Below are 12,047 nucleotides of genomic sequence, written 5' to 3'. Positions count from 1 at the left end.
GAGCTAGTGTCCGTGTGCGAGTGGTGGTGACGTTTCAAACGCGTCGAAAGCAGCGAAGAGTTGTAGTCCACAAAGTGCTTTCACACAAAGTCTAACCGTATCAAACTTCTACCCACTAAATTGTAGAATTCTTCACACAAAAGATTATATAAAAAATTCACAGACATCATATGTTCACATTCATCGCAAAATTCAAACGGGACCAGAAAATAATTATTTTCTCCCATTCACTTGCATTGACGGTTTTTCAACCTAGAGGTCCAGTGGGGTTAGCGGAAGGGGCGGGACTTACCAGCTCTATAGGAATGTGACGCCCATCACTGTATACATATATAAGCTCCTTCAGTATTATCAACAGCTATCGCATTTCTCAGGAGCGAATTACCCTCCTCCATCCCCAGCTCCTCTCGTCAGTCAGGATTTGGCATTCTGATTCCCCCTGAATCAGAATAAATTCTCGAATCATGTTGTACTTTAAAATCTTGAATTAATGATATCTGCAATACATTCATGTTGGTTCTGTTCTGTTTCCCCTAAAGGGGGGTTATTGCTGCTCTCCCTGCTCTTATCCATGCTAGGCTGCATGGATGCGCACATTGCGCAGTGAGTTCTTGCCCAGAACAGAACCATACCGCCAATCCTAACTGTGTGCTAATTGTCAATCATATTTGACAATAGTGGTCCAAACAGAAATTATATTTTCAAGGATAAGCATAGAAATTTTTTATCATTTGTGAAGTAATTTTCAACTCTTGTTTGATAAGATCAAATTTCCTTACTTAAATGTCAACCACCCAAATCTGTTTTCTAGGATGATAGTTATTTAATTTATTCCGAAGGTGACTCCTGAAGTCTTTAGAAAAGTGTTTGCTGGAGCAGATCCTGTTCTGGGACACACACACACACACACACACACACGTAAGGCTTTGGCAGTGAAAGGGATCATTGAGGCCACAGTTATGCAGGGAGGGGAGTGTCTGTTCATGGATTAGCTGTACGTCACCTCGAGTTACGTAAATCTGTGCCATAACTGTTCCATGCCGCCTGTACGTAACAGACAGAAACATCCAGAGCTCCATCTCTTCAAAGAGCCTCATTCAAAGTCAATAAACACCATCACAAAGAACAACCCAAGGGTCAGCTCACTGAAACTTCAGAAACCAATATGAGTATCTGACTCATCTAACTCTCATCTTTCACCTGTAGTGACAGTCCAGCCACACATCCAACAGTATATGAAGAGGGATGTTAGTCAGTAAATGGTGTTAAAAGTATGTAACATCTTCAAAGGAAGCTGTGAAAAGTGCCACAGTGTAATAGTAATAAGATGTAATAGCATATAGCCTATATAAAAGATATAAGAAAAAAGACAACCAAATTTCAACCAGGAGCAAAGGTAAAATGTTTAATTACTGCACCACAATCCTGCCTCAAACTCATTATATTCTTATTTGGAACACACCCACACACACACACACACACACACACACACACACACACACACACACAAAGAATTGTAGGTAAATATTAAGAACATAATTTAAAATACAATGAAAGTGGATAGGGACTTAGGCTGTCAGACTCCAAAATAACATAAAGAATAGCATAAAAGTATAAAGTGGTCCATATGATTCAAGTGCCATATTCAAAACTCCTAAAGACAAAAAATAGATTGATATTCATGAAAGAAATAACATGAACAAATCTTTCTTTTGAATCACATTTTTTTAATTAATCAATTAATCAAGTTCACAAGAACTGAATGATAAAAATTTTTATCGTATTGATTTGATTCTTGAATTGGAAGATTATCGTGATTAACTGGAGATGACGATTATCGGTGAATAATGAATGAAAGCTATTGTATATAAACCATTCTATTTACCATTGTTATGGTCTTATGGTGCTTTTGGGGGGCTTGAAAATGCCAGTTTATTACATTCACTTACATTTTATTTATTTTTTTAAAATGTGGCCAGGATAAATTCAAAAGGCCAGGAGGGGATTCAAAAATTCCCCTTTTGCAAAAGAAAGAAAAATGAATGAATGTTAACAGAATGTTAGATGCTTTAGATGTCCCTGTGAGTGTATTGAAAATCTTGAACCTGAACTTTAATCCATGAACACTGCCTGTCATTCTATTTTCATATTGATAAAACTGTAAATCATGCACTTTAAAACACATTCATGATCACTGTCACACCAGACAAGCTCCCGTTCACTCACTACAGTTGCCCAACTCAATACATCATTGAACCGTGTGAAAAATGCACACACACACACACACAAAAACACTCCCAGACACACATTTATCTTTCAGGCAGATGAGCTTACAGAGAACATCTGCCTTTATGACTATAACACATTTATCATTCCCAAACTGAAACTTATATCCTACGCTGCAAAGAAATGCATGTTCTCCTTCAGAGGTCAGACAAACACTGGACGTGAAAGACCATTATTTGTTAACGCTGCCCTTTAGCCCAGGGGAAATGATAGGGGTATGGATCAGATGGGGTGATGGTTCTCCTGCTGATAACAGGCCTCCTCCACATCAGCTGCCTGCAGTGCAGGTTCAAGGTAGAGGAAGACGCCGGTCCTTTGTTCTGCCTCAAGCCTAGTGGGGGAGGGTTATGGAGCAAGAAGAGCCCATGGGCAGCTCAGAGTCAAACAGTGGCAGACAGATTAGACCACTAGACAGCTTACGGCAATCCGTAATGACAAACATCTAACTTGAGACACTCCCAGCAAAGCAGACATGTTTCCATCCAGCACACAAGGTTATACAATAACAACAATAACATCAATAACAACAACAAGAAGCAGAAGAAGAATTATTATTAATGCAAATATCAACACTATTTTCATAAATTATGCTTTATTCATATAAATAATATATTCTACTCCGATAATAATTGATCAATTACACTGTAAAAAAATTCTAACCCTCCCAAATCAAAAATTTCAAGTGACCGATAACATCTACATTTTTCAATTGGCCCAAGTGAAATTCTTGTTGCAATAGTCTGTTAACATTGGCTCAATGAGAAATAATACGTCAGACTAATTGAAAAATTTAGATGTTATCGGTCACTTGAAATTTTTGACTTGGGGATGTAATTTTTTTTTACAGTGTAAAGAAATAAACATAATAAATATATAATTTCAATACATTTAAATATAACTGTTAATTAAATATTTTCTATTATTATTCTATAATATTATTATTATTAGCTGAATATGCATGTATACCTGAGTGTGATTAATACAAATAAATATCAAACAATTCAAAATCTATTCCTGGGCGATTCATTTCCTTATGAAAAAATGGCAAACATGTCGGCTGATGTAACACCAATTCTGATTTTGTGGAATGCGCATTATCTAGTGTTAGATGCTTGCGGTAATTGGGTGTAGAGGCGACCTGCTTTTCGGGAGCCCACAGGGAGAACAGTGAGATCATTGTTTTGGGGTCCACAGCACTGCAGCTCACTTTCCAGAACAGTTCCCCAGTGAGAGCCCATTGCTACACTCTGAACACATTTACACAGTCCAAATAAACTTCCTGCTCTCACACACTGACTGTACCTGTTCGAAATTCATGTAAATGAATCTGGTATCAAAGGTCAAACCTGTCAAAGACACAATACCTTTGTTTAACCTGGGAGAACCATGTCCTATACCAAATGGCAAAGAACATTGAATACATTTCCCTTACATCAGTTCAAACAGTATAGTAGGAAGAGCCTTGATTTTAATCTTATTTGTAGTAAGCAATTAAGGCAAATTAACTTCAGTCCCCTAGCCTGGCAAGCCAGACCTACATCAAGATGTTAGGTCTGGAAACTCACCATAGACACGCTCACTCCGAGGGGCGGGATAAACGGCTGTCTTTCAAATTCCCTCTGCACGCAATAGGACAGCGCTTCAACCAACCAGAGCGTTTTCCCAACAGCGGAGCTTAGTTGATAGATTCAACTTTTGCCATATCTGGCCGGCAAAACGACGAACACATCTTCCTTTTTTTTAAGAATGACTTAAGTGCCGTTCTTTGCTCTTTTCTCAAAGAAAAACTTAATTCCAAGTCCTCCAGAGTCGCGGCCAAAGCCGATTCGAAAGACCGTTGTTCTCCATCAGCAACTGCCGTCATTCTGTTTTCAAGTGGCAGCCGTCGCAACTCTGTCATCATATGTTAAGCCCGCCCCCGCCTACTCTATACACGACGTGATTGGCCTGACCCAATTTAGGTTTTTGCAGCTAGAAGGTCTATTGAGAGTTGCTAGACCCACCTGGCTGCGAAATACATTTTGCTGCCGCTAGGGTGCGTCTAGATTTCTAGGCTATCAGTCCCCATGATTTCAGTAAATTCAAGCCGTGCTAATGCAAGGTAAAAACCACATGCTGGTTTCTGCACTCAGTGCAAAGCCAATTCCACAACTTAACAAGTAGTGGCTATCTTACAGGAATACGCCAATTACAAACTGACTGCATGTAAACGCTCGTGTTTACAAAAAAAAAATGGTTTTCAGTTGTTTCTTGTTAATGAACTATAATAATCTGACATGAATTGCAAACAAACATTAACTTCCAGAAGTTATAACTCCCCCACCTGCACCTGACGTCATTAACAATGGTCCTATATTGTTGAACTAACGTGATACAAACGATGGAGGTGTTAAAGAACATCTACCTTTCAATGCATTCATTAAGGTAATTTATCATGGGTCACAAACTCTTTAGTTCATTTTAAAATCCGCATGAAAATCTAAATTTACTTTGTTAGCAAACATTACTAGTCTTGTGGTAAACAATTAATATGTGCAAGTTAATCCAAAGGAGAAAAAAAAAGTTTGTCTTTGTAATCCCAGCTTTGACATCTTGGAAAGAACATACTTAATCGTCAGACAATACTGAAGTAAAGTCGGTTGCAACTTCCGGTTAACACAGACTTTAAGGCTATTCTATAGCTATATCTAATCAAATAAATGTAATTATAAAAATAAATAAATAAACACTTTAAAGCAGTTTAAATGTTGACATCTTACTAAAATGCGATTATATATAGTTTATACTCTTTATTATATACATAAATGGACCAAGGTGAACATATTTAGACCTATTAGGTGAACCCTGTTTTGTTTTCAGACAGTTGAATATAACTTTCAAAAAAGTCTAGTACAAATGTTACTGCCACTGGTCAACAGCAGCTGTCACAGTTGCTAGGCGACAAGAACAATCCTCTGTAGGCTAGTGCGTCCCATTTTACAACGCTCGGTCCGACCATAGCAGGCTTTGAAGGCCAAGTCCTTCGAAGGATGCAGCCTCTGAATTGGTACACAGCTTATTTGTGAGCCGATTGATATAGGAGCTGTTTCCCGACATAAAATCTAGTATCACCACACACCACGGCAAACCTACAGTAGAACAGATTCCTCCGTGTTCAACATGGCAAACCTACAGTAGAACAGATTCCTCCGTGTTCAACAGTAGCTTCGAAACGCACTCAGGATGTCAGGACTTGAGCGATGTCCGCCTGACTCAGGGAATGTTTTAGACCCTACAGCCTCATTGATCCAGCGAGCATGAGGTGATGAGAAGGTGGCTGGGGTTAATGCCTCGCCTCTCTACCATTTCATTAGAGATACTTTATGCATATGCCTGCGTCTTCAGAGCGTTTGCAGCCAAAGGAAATCAATGGCCACAACATCATACTATGCAAAGACCGAGTATATCAGTCTCTCTTCTGAATAACACAGCTAGTGCTTTTCACATATTTCACTGACAAAAACGGTTTGAAAGCGGATTAGTGATCCAATACACAAACATCCTTTTGCGTGTTTCAACACAGGTAAAACCAGTGCACAACCACCACTCCACTATGACAGGCTGTCATACAAAGGTGCTCTTTGAGTCTGGATAAGCAGAAAACGACAAGACAAGGACAAAGACCATTCTCTTTAAAATGTTAATATAATCATAACACTCACTGTAGGCGAAGCAATTGTTTGCACAAAGGTTGAAATAATGTAATTGGGATCCCTTTGTTCGCATGGTACATGTCTCGTTTTGTATGCACAATGTACCTCCATAACCACAACATTACAGGCTCAAGGACGACTTCATCTACACACACACAAAAAAAAGTGTTCCTTAAACTCACATGGATATAATTTAGTATTACCTTTAATATAATCGATGAAAAAAATCAATAGGTTGGGAGAAAAATGACTCACTAAGTAGCTCATACAGTAGTACTGTATCCTAAGGATAATCACACTTAATTATTCATTTTCCTGCAGGTTTAATAGAGCAAAAACCCCTGAAACCTGCTAATCGATGGTATATGCTTTTGTTGAAGCTACCAGCCTCCATTATATCATTTTTTTTTTAATAATCATGTTCAACAGCAGAATTCCAGGAGAAAAACTACATGCTTCTACAAAGAAATCTCCACAAATCAGATAATCAAAACAAGCAAATTGCTCCAAAAGAACTCTTTAGTGCCGCCCACTCCCATAAAGCACTGCGAATGACATAATCAAGTCAGTCTTCTTGCACTATCAAACTACTTGAATAATTGTATGTATTTTGCAATTAACATAAATGTATTGTTTCTCTACATAAATATCTTTAAATCAATAGTTTTGATTTTGATTGTCAATCGCAAAGCTTCATGGGATTGTAGTTCTTTCCCTCATTAAACCAATAAGTACACAGTCTTGTACCTTTGTCTTTTTATCCAATATGAAGAATGGCTCACTAAGTAGCACATACTGTATATTCTACTGCATGTGTCATCCACAGAAATTCCTTTTAAAGAAAATAGAAAAATTATGAGGTTAATAAAACTTAATTGTATCAATCAATTACATTTTTATAGATACACTATGTAACTTTTGGCCATCTAGCAGTTAAAAAACAAAACTGCATGCATTTTGAGGAAGAACATTGTTTTGGTTGTGTTTCAGCTCTGCATGACTGTGCTGATGAATATGGTTATCCTACTGATCATAAAACATTCACTACAAGGCTTAAGAGATATAACCAGTTTAGATGGAAAGGATCTTAAGCTGAGTAGCTGAAGACATTACTGTAGTTATACCCATTAATATACAGTACTTCCTTGAAAATAAATTCCAACACAGCTCTACAAAGACACAAATCACACAATAGACAATATTTTACAATGAACTCTGTGAGAGAGCTACATATGCCAATTTATCTGTTCAATAAAATACCTTACTCACCTGTTAAGTAATAAAATGCCATCTCCGCATCGCTTTTATAACATTTCAAATTCCTCGGTTCTCGCCGTCTCCAAAAAGCCAAGCCAGTCTTGATTCCCGTTTTATTACAAGCTTTGTCAAATTATCTTTTTTTTCCAGCAGACTCTCCTCTGTTCGTGTTTGTTTTAAAACAGGTGTCAAACTTTCTCGCTCGTTGTGACAACTAACCTATGTCACTCCTGCATGCGTCAAAGTAGCCGGAGCAACTTTTCACTATTTACGGATATAGCTGCACCAATCACATCGGGTTATCTGATATAGGCGGGCCAGAGGCGAGCTAAACAGATGACGACAGCGCTGTGACGTCGAAGTCATTAGTAACCATTGCAAGATGGCTATGGATGAACACCAGTTGTTTGAAACGGCTTTGGCCGCTACAATGAACGAGTTAGACTTGGCTTTTAATCTAAAACAGGAACAGAAGACGGCGCTCGAATCGTTCCTTTGCAAGAAGGATGTTTTTGCTGTTTTGCCGACCGGATACGGTAAGAGTATAATCTACCAGTTAGCTCCGCTGGTAGCTAAGCGTATGGGGTTTATTGTTGTGACTGGTCGTAGTGTTATCCAATTGCGTGCAGTGAGATTTTCAAATGCATGCTTGGTGCCGCCCCTCGAGCTGGGCGATTTTCATTAGTCGACGCCAGACCATTAATCTTTTAGATTTAGGTCTGGATTTCCAGGCTAACATAGTACACCCCTAGTGAAAAATAAATATACTGAAATGTATTTGAAATACATTTACTTTGTGCCAAGTATACTACAAATACATTTAATTACAGTATTTATGTACTTAATATAAATACCCTGCAATTGTACTTTCGGTATACTAAATTGATATACTTAAAGTCTGCTAAATTGGAACAACTAATTTTGTACTTAATGTTATTAAAGATAACTTAAGATACTTAAAGATATACTTAAGTATATTTGATTGTGCAAAAGTGGAACTATTGCAAGTATACTTTAGGTACACTTTAAATATCTTGCATTTAAAGACTGATATTATACAGAGATCATACTATTCTTACTAATAGTGATATTAAAACATTTTAGGCTTAATATTAAGAAATGTGCATTGTGCAATAAAGAAGTACTCCAAATAAAGTTAAAATTATAATATTTATATCAGTTAGTCTCAAGTGATATGTCAGTAAATATGTTAATGGTTTTGTAATATACTTAGTATGAAATAAATGTATTTTAAATACATTTTGGTATGGGGTTTTTTTCCACCAGGGACCTTTAATAAAGTAAACTCAAATCAATCTGAAACCTTCTTAAAGGCATAGTTCACTCAAAAATGAAGTAATTAATTATCTAAATATTTTACTTACCCTCATGACTTTCTTTTCAGAACAAAGTTATTTTGAAAAAATGTTCCAAACTATATAGCTGAGCATGTGATGAAAAAGATGACCAACCAGTGTCCCTACAATGAAATGACTTAATAAACATATTAACTAGCATCTTAATCATAAAAATGTCCATGTGAAGCTTATGTTTAAGGGTAGGCCTTTGTATAGAAACCATCATTAACTCAGTATAAAGGCTACAAGAGTCAATGGAAAGTCCCCAGGATACGCATGTGTGAATGCAGGAGTCCAACTTTTTGTCTTCTTTTAAACATCTGTTGTATTTGATGAAGAGGGCAGTCTGCTAACAGATGGTCATAGCTCATGACCCGTGGTGCGGACTCGTGACGGGTTTAGACACACTAACACTTGCATGCCAATGGATGTTATAAAATAAATGGCACATACATGTAGGGACATAGGGATTGCGCAGATATATCAGTCATCCAGTGCAGGGCGCTGCATTAAACCTCACAGCTCTCTTTTCATGAATAAGCGTGAGCCGGCAGACTGCCAATGCAGGAATGCACCACGTCTTATCAGAAACAGCATCATCATCACTGATGGAGTCTTGTATATAGCCTCAAGGCGATGGTTTGCGAGACATGAACTCATTCTGTTATCTTTTCAGCATAACCTTTCATGGTAGGTGTTTAAAGATGGGAAAACATACTGATCAAATGTAACCATAACCATCTACCAAATATCTACATTTCAGCAGGGACATATCAAAATCAGTACTGATAAAAAATAAGAGGTGCAGAATAACTCAGAGGTGCTTAATACTGGGTAGCTGTGGTTTCAGCACCATCTCTGCTGGACTGCAAAATCTCCTCTGCGACAAAACCAAATCATGTCATGGACCAGGTCTCCTCCTTTTCATATGTAGATCAGATTAGTTGTGTTAATAATACACAACCTTAAAGACAAAACATATGACTATGACTATGAAAATGAAAACCATTGGATTTCAGCACAAAGAAGCATTTTTAAACAGATACAAATGAAGAATTTAAGCACTCGTTTGAGCATCAAATCAAAGTTCGCACACATTCTCAAAAGTTAAGCATTGTATCTAATAGAAATAAGGAGTGTTATTCCATGAATCTGAAGCACAGTATCAGCAACATTGCAGTGAATGGAACAATGCGTCCTTTCTCAAGCAATAGATTATCTGTCCCATTAACATCTTCAAAAGCACGGTTTAGAGGAATTGAAATAGCAGCGTGTCAGAGAACTTCAGAGAATATGCAGGTATATATATGCAAATCATGCTGACCGTTTTAACTCGATATTATGGCTTTATATAAATAATGAAATATAGTGGTTTACCTGTTCGGTGTGATGCGTCCGCTGCAGGCTTCCTCTCGGAGCGCTGTGTGAACGCCGGTGCTGGTGAAGAGCCGCTCACACTTCATCACGACCACTGCCACTTAACCCCGCCCACCACTGGATAATTACCGTAAATCACAGTGTGAACGCACCCATTCAGCTATATAACTATATTTATATTTCAGTAGATTTTTATAAGTTATTAATAATTTTATTCATCAAGGATGGAGTAAATGTATCAAAAGTGACAGTAAAAACATTTAAATTATTACAAAAAGTATATTTCTATTTTCTATTTCGATTCATCAAAAAATTAAGGTTTCAGAAAAAACTGTTTTCAACATTGATGATAATAAGAAATGTTTTTTGAGCAGCAAATCAGCATTATAATGATTTCTGAAGGACCATGGTTGAGAGTAAAGATGCTGAAATAATCATATACATAAATTAAATAAATTACATTTTACGCCTAGAATTGAAATTGAAAACAGTTATTTTACATAGCCTGTACTATTTCACAATATTAGACATTCCACAGAAGAAGAAAAATGCATACAGGTTTGGAAAGACATGAGAGTAAATGAATGATTGTTTTTTCTTCTAACCTTTTAAGAAATGTGTAACCTTAAATTGGACATACGAGTAAACCAGTCGGTTTAGAAGCATGTAACACAGCCTTTAGCTAAGAATCAGGCAACAGAATCTCATACTTACTCTAACCACATTCATCTCAGAGCGGAAATTAGGGACCTATAAATCCTGAATGATCCCAGAGAGGCCAGTTAAAACAAACTGACATGTTTATACCAATGTACGTTTTAGTTGATAGTCACAATGGGTTTTCTTTTCCAACTTGGTAAACAAACGCCGCCCTTCAAACCTCAGATGCTTCAATGCTTGCCAATTAAAAATATATGGTTTGAGTCATGTTGTCATAGAGACAAAAATGTAGTGGAGACAAAGTGAGAGAGACTGACTTTTCTTAAATTAGAAAAGCTGAATGAAGGCCCAGTGCACACTCAAGAGCACTTATCACTATGGAGACAGCCCTTCCAAGGGGTGAGATTTGGGCGTGCATTAGTACTTGATTCAGGAGAGTTAGTGTATCATGTCTGTCATGATGTCTCTTACAGCAATCAGAGGTCCGGTTTTAAAAGAACCTTCAGACAGATTTCAAACACTACTACCCACAGAATGTGACAAAATGCACAACCTATCTATGTAGAGGCAACATTTTTTATCATTTATCAAATATTTTACATTTTCATAATATTCAATTTAGTTCAATTCAATCCAGTCTGGCACACCTTAATGACTATTTAAAATCACAATATGCTTTGTGTTCAAAAAAGATCCCCATAAAGACAATTTTTTTTCTTCGTGTGAAGACCATTTTAATAATCTAAAGAACCTTTTGTGTAATGGAAAAGTTCCATGGATGTTAAGGGGGTCCTATTATGCACTTTTACGAAGCTTTGATTTTGTTTTTGGGGTGTACTGGAATATGTTTTCATGCTTGATTGTTCAAAAATGCATTATTTCTTACATATTTTACATTATTATAGCACCTCACTCCCCAGTCTGAAAGTATAAGTAACAGGAGTTACCAGATCAGTGGGCGAGGTCATAAACAGAGGGGCATTTTCAACCGCGTTAACTTAATTTACCCATGTCACAGTGTGGGTAGGGTTTAGGGGTGGGGTCGGGTTAAGGGCATCATTTTCATTGCATGATTTATAAAAACCCACCAGTTTGAAAACACCCACACATTTAGAAACACTCACTTTTGTTCCAGGACCCCATACTGGCTCGAACACACTGATTTCGATGAAGTCCCTCCTTCTGAAATACGAAAGCGAATAGCATGTGTTCGGGAAATATGCACCTCCATAACTCCATAACTGCGAGTTCTTCTCTAGTGTAAATATTACGAATGGCGTCATTTTCAAACCAATTCGAGCCTGATTCAGACCCTGACAATGTTAAAGAACAAAAGGATCATGCAGAACGGATTTACTTTTATATTATAGATACGATGTTATCCACCATTGAATTGTGATATTTGTAGGAAAACTAG

General features: G+C 37.3%; 1 protein-coding gene across 6 annotated transcripts in view; it reads right to left on the bottom strand.

The window, feature by feature from the left end:
• Positions 1-10,043, bottom strand: part of map2 (microtubule-associated protein 2) — a 120,978-nt gene extending 110,935 nt beyond the window's left edge. For all 6 annotated transcript variants that reach the window (XM_082174538.1, XM_082174541.1, XM_082174528.1 and 3 more), the window contains exon 1: positions 9,971-10,043. The gene's annotated coding sequence lies outside the window, so the exon portion shown is untranslated. The remainder of the gene's footprint in view (positions 1-9,970) is intronic.
• Positions 10,044-12,047: the final 2,004 nt, after the last annotated feature.

Source organism: Leuciscus leuciscus, assembly GCF_965113295.1.
Source record: "Leuciscus leuciscus genome assembly, chromosome: 7".
Classification (NCBI taxonomy): Eukaryota; Metazoa; Chordata; class Actinopteri; order Cypriniformes; family Leuciscidae; genus Leuciscus; species Leuciscus leuciscus.
Note: the sequence above shows the minus strand (reverse complement) of the source record. Positions and strands in the feature narration are given on the sequence as shown.